Source organism: Pygoscelis adeliae, unplaced genomic scaffold (assembly GCF_000699105.1).
Source record: "Pygoscelis adeliae isolate BGI_AS28 unplaced genomic scaffold, ASM69910v1 Scaffold39, whole genome shotgun sequence".
In the NCBI taxonomy this organism is placed as follows: Eukaryota; Metazoa; Chordata; class Aves; order Sphenisciformes; family Spheniscidae; genus Pygoscelis; species Pygoscelis adeliae.
In genome coordinates, this window is record NW_008825534.1 from 268,524 (window position 1) to 281,232 (window position 12,709).

Sequence of the window (12,709 nt, forward strand, 5' to 3'; positions counted from 1 at the left end):
CAGTAACTCACCCCCGCTTCTCTACAAGGCAATAATATTGCACTTTTTGGGACCCCCTGCATAGTTGCTTCTGATTTTACCCCTGAGCCCGTGCAGGTGGGCTGAGGAATTATTCCCAGGACCCGAATCAAAGCTGTCCATTCCTGTGCCTGCTCCCTGCTCCCGGCATGCGGTGCCTGCCATGCATTTTCAGAGCAATAACGAAGCTGTCAGTTGCAACCAGCCTTTGTGGATTACCCATATACATTTTGTTCCTGTAAAGCCTCTATTAAGGATGCCATTCCGTGATACATATTTAAGTCAGTATCTCGGCACCACGGTTGCCTGCGTGAAAGAAACCGAGAAACTATTACTGTGAAATTGCCTGCAGCTTGTGAGCACAGGAGGTAGCAACTGGCTAATAGTTTCTTAGACAGCCCTGGCAGATGTGTCAGGTTGCTTCGCAACTGCGCACCTCGTGGGACAGCAACGCATGCAAAGCTTCCCCCTCCTAGTGTCCCCAGCTGTAATTAATCCATAGCATCATTTCTATAGTGTCAGCAGCACCATATGGACCAAGCACTATTTTGCAGGACTAACCACAGAGGAGGAAGGTTGCAATTATGTGTCTGATTATTCTCCAGGGCAGCCACGGGGTTTTTTATGGAAGGCAGGAGACTCTGAAAGGGGTGGGATTGCCACGGATGTGGCTAAGAGGAGGACAACCAGCGGAAGATGAAACAGAGGATAAAACTACCTCTCATCTTCTGTACTGCTACTGTTTTACACGAGACTCCTTCCAGTCTCGCCTACGACGTGAATCCAAAAAGGGCAGCTCCAAAATAAAACATCTATTCGGCATTCAACTCACCAAGTTGTCCACTGCATGATACGTGTTGAGTGAGGAGTTAAGAAGGGTGCAAGGACACATTACTTTGATACCATCAGAGCTGAGTGCCTGGCTTCCCACAGGTATTGAGGTCAACAGCAGTTATGAACCTTTACAGGTCTAGGTTTAGGTGCAAAACTCCTTTAATTGTCTTTGAAAGCCTACCCTAGAAAGAGAGAATAATTTTTTAAAACAGAACAGCCTCTCTAACCCTGTATTATAATAATTTTGTTGGCAATGCCATTATTTACCAATTATCTACTTAATTTATATGTCATTTTTATATGCATAATCAGATTACATATACGCTGATTTACTCAAGGAGGCAACTGAGAAAGATTAAACACTGTGTTTCACTGGTGGCATCAGCATTGTAGCAGCAAAACTTACTCCAGAACCCTAAAGGAGAGGTCAGTGGGTCCTCATGCTCCCATCAGCAGCCCCAAACCACCCCATTGACAGGGAGACGCTGCATTAGCTGTGCCCTGGTGTGCTGGGCAATGCATTTCAGCTGCCTCCAAGGCTCCAAGAAAACCCTACCAAAACAAACAAATGAGAGCACTGTTTCCTTCCTCCCTTCCTCCCCCCAAATTTGATTTTTACCAGCAACGTTTTTGTCATCAATTCAATGCAGGGAAAAAGAGTTTATACTTTAAAAATAGTAACAACCTGCTTGTATTTGAATATGCCTTATAGAGATAGTTGAAATAAAGCAGTTATGGTCTCTGTGACAGTCACTACTGCTAATGCCTATCATAAAAGCCAGTAAGGAGGCAGATACGTTGATTTATCATGCATTGCTGCTCCCGTGTATCTACTTTCTAATAAAAACCCATGGAATTATTGCTTACGCTGAGCTTCATGTGCCCATATTTGTATTGCTAACCTCTCCTGGAAGATTTCAAAGCTTTATTTATGGGAGGCTTTTATCTACCCCTAGGAAAAGCGCTCGCAATGGGAGCGTGCCTGCCCCCGAGACTTGAATCCGTTAAGAGTACAGATTTATACCACCCAAATTCCCCAGTGGAGAAACATGCTCTTTATCTAAGCTCTCAATTAAAGTATGGCTCCAACTCATGCTTGCTGGCACTGAGGATACTGGCGACCGGGGATTTTTGTACAAGCCCCAGATAAGTCCTCCAGCACCACCTCATCAGGCAGGACCACATGTATCACCTAAGATCGAGCCCTCCTTCTAAAGCACTTAAGGTTTGTTTCACAGTTGTGGCTTTTTCCTCCCCAATGCATTGCTTTCTTACCTGCTTTTTAATCTTATCATATAAGGATTTTTTTAGATTTTAGAATCTTTTCTTTATTTTTTTTTTTTTTTTTTTTTTTTTTTTTTTTAGCTTTTACTACCTACACACAGCATGTGCTGAGAGGTGTGACATGTTATTTTGAGCCAAACTATCTTAACTATACTCTTCAGGACAAAGTGGTTCCCTATCTTTTCTCTACAATTCTTGCAGATTATGATGAATTTTGCCAGATTTAAGAACCAAAGAAACATACCAAGTGCTGCGCTTAAAAGCTACAAGGTTGTAAGCTGAAAAAGGTTGGTGCTTTGGAGAAAAACACCGGTATTTCCCATGCAAGGCCTGCTTGAGGATGGAGGTGGATGCAGCGAGAAGCAAATTCCTGTTTTCAGCAGCAGTTTGGAGCTGTGTCCATCCTACCGTGCCCCTCTGAGCTCCCAAACTCACACTGAGAGCACACCACCTATGTCCATCTTCAACCGGCGTGTTATCACAGCTCTGACTCTGATCATGGGGAAGGATCAGCATGCAGCGCTGAGCCAAAATGGCTTCTTTTGGGACAAATATCCTGAACCAGAGCTGTCTCTTTGGAAATTTCTCCACACTGGGATTCTTTTCCAGGTTTGAGACACCATGTCCTGTCCACATTTTTGCAAAATCTCAGCAAGCACGATCTGTGATCCCATGGGCACAGCACTGAAGGGGACACGCAAAGGACAACGTGCTCGACACATGGCATTACTTAAGGGGCGGATTGGTATAGCACCCAGCAAGAGTTATCGTCCAAAAGTTAACTGCTGCTCCACTGCCTGCCTTGAAACCAAACCACAGCCCCCTGGTAGCTGCTCCGTCACAGTCAAAAAGCAGAGATCACTCTTAGTTGGGGATGAAGCACAACTCTGATCAAAAAGTAATTAGCATTGGCTAATTAATCAGACAACCTGCATGCGTGGATTTTCTAAACCACAGGCAAGGAGAGCCCACGGGAAAGCAAAGCACAGTATGCACATATTGCTCCCCAAAAGGGGAGAGACACTAAGGCAGAAAAGTCAGCCCACCTTCACCATCATTTCAATTTGCCTTAGGATAGTATCGGTGCTGTAAACAACCTCCTTAGAGGAGGTACCTGAAGTATACCAGAAAAACCAGTCCTGCTTAAAGAAAAAGCAGTAGAAATATTCGCATGTGCTCAAAATCAGGGCCAGAAAATTATTTCTTGCATCTTCCACTTATTCCCTCATGAAAAAAGTTCACAATAAACTTTTCTACATTATCTTTTTCTCTGAAATCACACAAACACAACATTGGCCCATGGAGGATTTAGGGCTTCAAAACTTTATTTTTGCCCTTTTTCCCTTCAAAATATTTTGAGCTTTTTTTTTTCTCTCCTGAATCTATTCAGACAATACCTGTCCAAACTGGAGTTCAACAAATCCATCTGCTTTAATTTTCTTCTTACAAAGAACGCAGGAGCTACTTGCATTGCAGCTATTACAACAGTCTTTTGATGGATGGGAAGGAAGAGCTGGATTTCACAGCGTCTCCTCCACCAGTCTCCCCTGAAACACCGACAGGCCCCATTGAACTGGACCCAACCGCACCTTGAACCCTAAAGTAAAGCACAGCTGTGTGTACAGGCTGGCAGGGATGCTGGGCAAGGGTTCACACCTCTGCATGGTCGTCCTGCGGCAAACAGAGCCAGGGCTGGTACCAAGCCAGTGTCAGCCACGACAAGGGCCAACTGGCAGAGCAGAGACCGAACCCCAGCTGAGATCTCACCATTTTTCACAGCTCTCCGGCCCCAAGTAACGTTTTGATGAGAAAGCACAAAGAGGTGAACTGGGTGAAGGTGCCGGTGAACTGGGTGAAGGTGCCGGTGAACTGGGTGAAGGTCCCCGTCTTGGCTCTTTACATGGAAAAGAGAGAACTTGTAATCAACCTCACACAAAAAAATATGCACCAAATAAACCTTGAGGGCATCAGGAATGAGATGTACTTACTCAGTAACCCCAGCAGCACGGCGTCCTGGCTTCACAGAACTCAACACACCTTTTGCTATTGACATCAATGAGATCCTGAGCTTTCTCATTATTTTAACTGCAGTTTGCTGGGGCTGGCTTTGGAGAATCACCTAAAGATTACAGTTAGGTGAAGAGTGAGTTCTCATCTGACTCCCCTGTAAAAAAAAAAAAAAAAAAAAGGAAAGTCTTGAAAGAATAACAACTTTATTCCACTTCAGCTCTCCAAATCAAAACAAAAAACAGCTTAAATTCGGGGGGTGGGGGTGGTGTTGTGTATTTGTCAAAAACACTTTCGGAGGGGGAGGAGGCAGAATCCCACAAACAGAAAGAACAGAATCAACAGTTTCTCCCAGATAAATTTTCATTTTTGATTAAATCTATTTTTGATGCACTCAAGGATGAAACATATCAAGTCTAGGAAATAAGTGTGTAAGCCACTTCCAAGAATAATCAGGATTTACAATGACCTTTTATTCTAGGCAAGCAAAGGCAAGCGGTATGATGGATACAGAAAAAAATTATTGAGAAACAAGGAAATTTGCATCTAGCACCAGCAGCAGCGAAGGGGGCACTGAAATGTGCTTTCTTTACACAGAGGGCTACAGCACCATGTTATTGCAGACAAATGAAGGGCTTGTATTAAAAATGCATAATTTAATCAAGAGAAAAACTACTAATCAGATGGAAATATGCAGACCTGATATTGTTTTTTTAATATTAGTGTTATTAAATTCTGCTATAGTTCCTTACAGAATCACCCAAATGTAAATTAATATAAGGAGAAACAGTTAACAAAATTACAGGACCAAAATTACAGGACCAGATCAAACATCCCTGCTCGTTCGCAAGCGACTTGTGATATTAGGGACGGCATAAAAGGCTTAGCATAAAATACTACATGTGCTGATCTAACAGTATTTTCCCCCATCGGAGCAGCTTGAAATGAGCCCCCACGCAGTCGTTGGCGCTAGGTAAACGGGAGCTGAGGTTCGGTGCCAGCCTAAGTCTCTGCCTTGGCCCAACACAGAGCTGCCGCCTCCGTGTGCATTAACCTGAGCACGGCCAGAGGCTGCCAGCTCCACCTGAAATCGGCCCATGCTACGAGGAGCAGGAACTTATTCCCTGGACATAATCAGCCTCCAGAATTAATACCTGCCCTGAGAAAACAGGGCTGAACATTCCTTTAATTTAACATATTAAAAAGCATTAAAAATGCCCTCCATTTGTGCGAGACTCTCGCACCTCCAAGTGGTGCGAGAGTCATCACCTCCGCTCAGCATCTCCTGGGCTCGTGGCACCTGCCCTTTCCCAGGGCTCTTCCACCGCCGGTGCTGAAGTGCAAGTTTCCAACTTGCCCATTTTACATGAGGGCAAAACAGCTGGGCAGAAAGGGACTGTCACTTGCCAAGTGAAACAGTTAAAGCTAGGAAAAGACCCCAGGTCCCTTTTCTCATTTGAGCATTCCTGATGTGGCAAACCTCAGCAGAGAGAGATGTGCTCATCTTGAAACTCCGCCAAGGAACTCGGGGGTCACATTTCAGACTATGTACCTGTTTCGCTCTGCTCGAGTTACAGCAAGAAAGTCACTCTGTAACACCATTCTTCCAGAAAATGAAGAATTATTAATATTGACTTGGTTTATAAGAGTGCCTAGAGGCCCTGGCCTCACTGTTTCAAGCAGTGTAGAAACATCAGAAAAATTACTCGTTATTTTTTTGGTTTCCTCGTCAGTTAGAACATAAACACTGTAGAGCAGAGATTCTTTCTTTTCGTTTGCACAGCACCTTGTACCATAAGGTCTTAATCTTTCAGGCATATCTGAATGCATACAAAGAGGATCAAAACAGGTACCGAGCATTTAACGTTAACACTGATTCCCACCGACACTTTATTTGATATCCACGTATGAGAGAAAGACAAGATGCACAGCGGGAAAGCAAGGGAAATTAAACAGCATGCACGACCGGTAATACACAAAATTGCTCATTTTGCAAAAATAGCTGTAGACTCTTTTAGACCGAAAGCTGATGTGTCAGTCTCACTTCCTACTTCTTTTTCATTTTGTTATTTACCATATGAGTGTTTGTGACACTACTCGCACCAGGGGATGAATAAAGCCAAGCCAGATTCCCTCTGCTTCCTTTTTTCCCCATTTTTACCAGCTGGTACCTCCCCCCGATCGTAGCTTCTGCATGAGCATAACACCGTAGCACTGCACACACGCGGCAGCATCAGATAACGGCCAGGAAGCTGCTGCTGCCCTCGATTCCCTGCTGTGTTACACCAGTGTTAATGAGGAGTAAATAATAATAATGAATCGGCTTTCTTTAGTTGACAGTAAGGTGTTCAATATTCACTGAAGCCACTGGCAACTCAGGGTTGCTTTCCAGAGGCCCCTGCCTAGCAAACGTTGCAATGCTGCAAACACCGTATATTCTGGAAGAGCAACTCTATGGTAAAAACTGCAAAGCACCCCATCCTGCCGGATTAGGGAATCCTTTGCAGGTGGCAGACGAATGAAGCTGCAGGGGACACTCGCCCTCATGGGTTGGTCTGTCTCATGCAGCGTGTGCCTGGGCTTGACGTCGCCTATCTAACCAAAGAAATGCTGCAGCAGAGCCCTTCTGGCTCGCAGGGTGGGTCAGGAGCTAGCAGATGCAGATAAATCCTCAGGGGGTCGTGCGCGCCCTGGCTGAAAGGGTTGCATTAAGCCATGCCACCACACAATTAGAGCTGGCTCAGGCAACATCCCTCCGAGTTGCAATCCCACCTCAGTTTTGCTTCCTACCATAGCGGCATATCCTCCAAAAGAAGCAGCCCAGCTCCCTCTAAAGTCAAGTTCCCCGCAATCCCCAGAGATACATCGCAGGTTTAGGAGAAGCAGCCAAAGCACAGTGCCATAACCAGACCCAGCAGTGCGGCGACGGGGGGGAGCTTACACATGTGCACCACTCACACAAGACCCCTGCTAGGCAGCAACAAAATCCTAAACAATCTTCCAAGCTAACGCACCAAGCAGTGCCTTCGTCTTGCTGCAAACATTTCTGGCTTTAACCAACATGTTAGGCAGAGTTATTCCTTGCTGATCTGAGCCGGGAAACATGGGGTAGTTCCTAGGCCAACAAACGCCATCCCAGATGGCTTCTCCCATCTGTGACACAGAGCTGTCACCACCATCCTCATGTTTGAGGACTTTGCTGTCCCAACCCTCCCAATAACTGTGCAATAAAGCAGTGCTATTACCCAGGACTGAGATACGACCCGAGGAGTCAGGAGGCAACGGCATTCGGGCAGACTGATGACAGAGTGCGGACAGGACCCTGCCCCTCAGCTGGAATCAGATGTCATTGGCTTGGTCGCTGGTAAGCACGAAATTTAGGAAGATGCCCAGTAAAATGTAGTAGCTAAAGGCATACCATTTCCTGAAACTCTTAAAAGATCGTAACACTGGTATCACCCACTCCCTTTCCATTGCCTTTTTGATGTCCCCTTTGTTCCGTGGAGGCTGCTACAGAGTTAACAGCTAGGAATTGAAAACGTGGAAGGAATACGTATGAGCAAATCAAGAGGACAGTTCTGTAACTTCTTGAAGGTTTGGGAACAAAACACTGGAAGGAAGACTTAGCAATTGAATTCCACTTCATTAGAGGGAGAACCATTTCTAAAAGAAGAAATAATCATCAGGATGGAAATACAACAATTGAGCAACAGGTCTGGAAGGGAAAAAATGATGGGGCTTTGCAGCAGCCTTGTCCTACGCTTTATTGACCTCTAGTGGAAAACAGAAGCTATGTCTTGCGATTACAAAACCATTTACAGAGCACAGGGGAAAATATACCACTCCATATGCAGAGTTTGAATGCATACGTGACGAAGGAATGCAAGGCATGAGACTAAAGACGACGGCTATTCTGCATTAGCTACATACACAGTCTTGGTATTGCTATCATTCAGGGAAGACACTGAGTTATGTACCAGTTCTTTTCTACACGTGTTCCCATTCAGGTGCGCCTCTTAACTGTCTGCCATAAAGGAAATAAAATTTCACCTGCAGAGGCATTAAGTTTGTCGGTATTTGGGCTAGGAGCTCTGAACCATTGTATGTGCTCCACTGCATGTTAGCCCTTGTAGCACTCGGACTGCAGAAATTTGGCTATAAAGTAGACTCTAAAATAAGGAGTTCAGTTGCTACCTTCTGTAAACACAGGCTCTCGAAATGAAAACATATGCCTGTATGGAGCAGACAGCGATTGTGATAGCAGTTCTGCCTAGTGAATTTAGTGATTCAAAACCCATGGCTTCAATTTCCATGGATATAAAAATATGACAATTCTCCTCAATTAATTAAAAATACAAATCATAATCAAAAGAAAGCACTAAGTAGGATCGCAGGAACAAACCTCCGAAAAGGTAAGTCAATGGAGGGCAGTAGGCTCAGCGCAGAGATATTGGGTAACATAAAAGAGCAATTCACCTGTTGGACAGAGCAGAGCTCTCAAAAACAGAGCCAGCTAAAAAGCAAACACTGCCCCCAGCAGAACTGTGCGCACCAACCACGAACAGCTACCCCCTGAGCAGAGAAGGGATGCAGATCGCTGGCGGATGCTGGCCTCCTTCGGCTGAGTAGGAATCTCTGTGCATCCCTCCAACAGCTCTGTAAGCTTGGCTTGGCTTCCTCCCTCCTCCAACGCCTGCCTTCTGGAGCCCAGGGCAGCGCGGCCAGGTTTGCTCCCTGGGAAACAGCATCCGTCACGGCAGCCTTGAGGTGGTGAAGGCAGATGGCAGCTCCGTACTCGGCACCGAGCAGGCCGCTTTGGCTGGCGTTCAGCAGAGGCACGGCCCTGCACCCAGCTCCAAGGATGTGCCTTCGATCCTCTGCAGAGGCTTGGCACTCTGGAGCCTCGGTACACAGGAAAAGGGAAAAAAGCAACAGGCACTCTCAAACCTGGGAAAAAAAACTTACTCAAAACATATTTTCTGTGTATTTTGACTGTTTTTTGTGTCCATTTGCTCCTGCATTCATTTTACCAGCCTCTATGCTAGACTAGGGTACAGGGGAGTGCCATTAGAAGCTTCTTCGGAGGCTGAACTGCCAAAAAAAAAGGCAAACAAACAAAAAACCCCCATGCCAAAACAACACAACATGCATCCATTCAGAGTGAGATGATGTGAGCTACCTAACAAATCTGAAAAAAAAAAATAATTTTGAAAGCCTTCTGACTTGTTCTGGTCAAATTGCTTGCATTCCCTGTTTACCTTCGAGGAGAGAAGGGAAGAGGCACCAACAGCCAAAAGCCACCACGTTAATATTTTTTGCCAATTCAGAAGTGTTTACACCACCCACCCTGTGTGTGTGTGTGTGTGTGAGAGAGAGAGAGAGAGAGAGAGAGAGAGAGAGAGAGAGAGAAACGTAACCAGCAGCAGGGAAACTCTAGGCAGTAAATACCAGGCTACCTCTTGCTCGAGTTTCCATGGCTCAGTGCTGGGAAAAAAAGTGCCCTTTTTTCTGCAATATTTAGCAGAATTAAAGCAGCCTGATTTTTATGCCATAAACGTAAAATAATCAAGCACAGGACTTCAAGCCCATGAATCCTCAGGGCTGGCTGAACAGATTCGTTATATTACGTTTATTTCCTTCATGAGAAAAAAAAAGGAAAAAGAAAAAATTAAATACAATCAGTCTGAGCTGGAAGTAGGCTTCTCTCTGCCTTTTGCACAGATTGGGATCTCAGAAAGAGCAGTAGAAAGCAGATAACGACGGCAGTAGGACTGGTGTGTGGCAGAGCTTCACAAGGCAGGGGCAGCACCAGAAGGGAAGCAAGGTTATCGTGGCACAGGAAAGCTTTCTCCGGTGCGAAGAGAGGCAGACAGGAGAGCCTTCCACACCTCGTCCTTTGGCCTTCTTTGCACAACATAATGAGCTCCGCTCTACAGTTTTAATTTCTTAGGCTACAAAACGTTTGGCACTGGTTTGATACATATTCTTTCAGTTAAGCATGTGTATGGATAATACCCAGTTCAAAACAGAAAAGGGAAAAAATATAAAAATACAAATCACGTGATCTTTAACAGACAAGTTAAACCTGCTTATCTGCAGAGGAACGAGAGTCTTATTTTAGTAATAGCTGAATCACATGAGGAAGCAGTCACAGCTGTGCACCAGCAGACGACACATACCAGAGTGACCACGTTGGTACCTACAGGAGAGGAGGATCCTTTTAACTCAAGATACTGAAAACACACAAGAGACTCACGTGGTAAAACCAACCCTGAGCTGCCCAAGACATGTAACAAATGTGACTTTTAACAATCTCTTCTACCACCACTGGACAACGTGGAGCTTCTGAGGCTGTTCTCAAGTCCCGGGTACAAGCATTTGCCTTTACATCCACCACATCTCAAGGCACGAATGAGCACACCAGCTCAGAACAGGCTCGGTAATCCCCAAGCAGCAACTCTGTGGCTCGCGGCACCTACCGAGCAAGTGACTCACATGCCATGCCTGCAACCGGGCTACAGTATAACCACCGGCACCTTTGCTTGGTCCTGGGCTACTGGATAACCTCCAGGATAACCTCCTGTGCAGCAGAGAAAGCCAGCCGATTGGGATAATTTTTAAGACCAGTACTTTGCTTTTTATCCACTAAGATAAAAAATTTGAGTTCTTTAACATGCAAGAGAAATTCAGCCTCAGCTTCTGTTGTGCCCACTACGAATTGTGCGCCTTACCTGTTTATCAGTTCTTACAACTCCTAAAACTTTTTAGACCTTCCAGTGATATGACAAACTTGAAACAGTACATCTATGATCACTGGGAGGAACTGAAAAAACACCACACCACTGCCCCCCCCCCCCAAAAAAAAAGAAACAAACAAACAATACAAAGATACAAGACAAAGCAGCTCCTTGCTTCCTAAGATAATATTGGGTCACCATACAGATTTTACTGGAACTGCCCTCCTTCTGTGAAGTTATGACTGAGTCTATCTAGCATAGGAAGGGCAATGCTTCCAGGTTAAGGCAGGTGAAAGAAAAACATGTATTAACAATCTTCCTGCTTATCAAAATACAGTACATGAAATTGGTGGTTATTGCTCTGTTTCTGTCCAGTGCATTGACGTGATCCAATTAACAAGAAACTGTGATGGACTGTTCTGGATGAAAGCATCTCCAAAACACTGCAGAGAAGAAAAGCAGTAACGATTCCTCGTGTCGGACCGCAAGCACAAGAGAGCACGACCCTGTCCGAACAGTCAGGATGAGGAAAGAGAGTCCCCAGATCCATGTCCTGCCCGAGGGATCCTACAAAGCAGCCTACGCAGCAGCTGACCAGGACAGAACAGCGCTCAAGCCGCGCCAGTTTTAGGCCCTCTGCAAGAAGGGAGTGCCACCCGCCCCTTCCCGCTTCGCACAGCCCAGGGGCACAAGTCTTGTGGACGCGGGCGCACTTACCCAGGCACGCAGAAGAGGCAGCAGACGGCCGAGTGACAGAGCCGGATTCTCCACTGCTTTAGTTAATGGTAAATACTTACTGGAATTGAGACGGGGCTTCGAGAACCACGAATTGTTTTAATACTGATCCAGCCTCCCAAGTTTTAAATGCTGGACAAGTCTACAACACTTAGCTTGTAACAAAACCAGTGAGTTCAGATGAGGCAAAGACACTTTAAAAAAACCAACCAAACCACCACCACCACCACAAAGAAACCCAACAACCACCACCCAGCACTATGCATGGTATACTTGAGTCCAATTTGGATTTTAAATCATTCCTAGGGAGACCTACTTTTACTACCCCCAGTAAAGATTTTTTGAGAAAATGAGCTCGCTGCTGTGGAATTAATAATAGGTCTTTGCAGACTGATATTCCCAGGAGATAAAGGGAAAGGGAAAAATATTAAAAATGGATGCTCCTGGCAAATGAAAAACTAATGGACCGTATTTTCCCGAAGGGATGGGAAGTGCTTTCATTTTATTTCACCCTGATGACTATGCGAGACCTGCCGTAATAGGTAACTCTCAAGGAGCACTATTTCCAGCTAAATGGAAACACCTTGAAAATTTCATAGAGAATGCAGAGGAGAGTGTAAGTCGTCACATACCAGATCTGAAGAGCACTGAATGATCACGACACTGCAGCAGAATGCAGCTGTTTATGATTTACCTGAAAACCAAAAGAATTCTGCAACATTTCAACCTAGAGTTTCTGTATAACTATGGCAGGAACAGCAGGGATTCGAACTGGAACCAAAGCCACTGTCAGCTAGGAACATTGTTTTTCCAAAGCTAATCTGTATTGGCATCTGAGGTTCAACAGGGCTGTGTCAGGTCCTGCACTTGGGCCACAACAACCCCATGCAGCGCTACAGGCTTGAGGAAGAGTGGCTGGAAAGCTGCCTGGCGGAAAAGGACCTGGGGGTGCTGGTCGACAGCCGGCTGAACAGGAGCCGGCAGTGTGCCCAGGCGGCCAAGAAGGCCAACAGCTTCCTGGCCTGTATCAGAAATAGTGTGGCCAGCAGGAGCAGGGAAGTGATCGTGCCCCTGTACTCGGCCCTGGTGAGGCC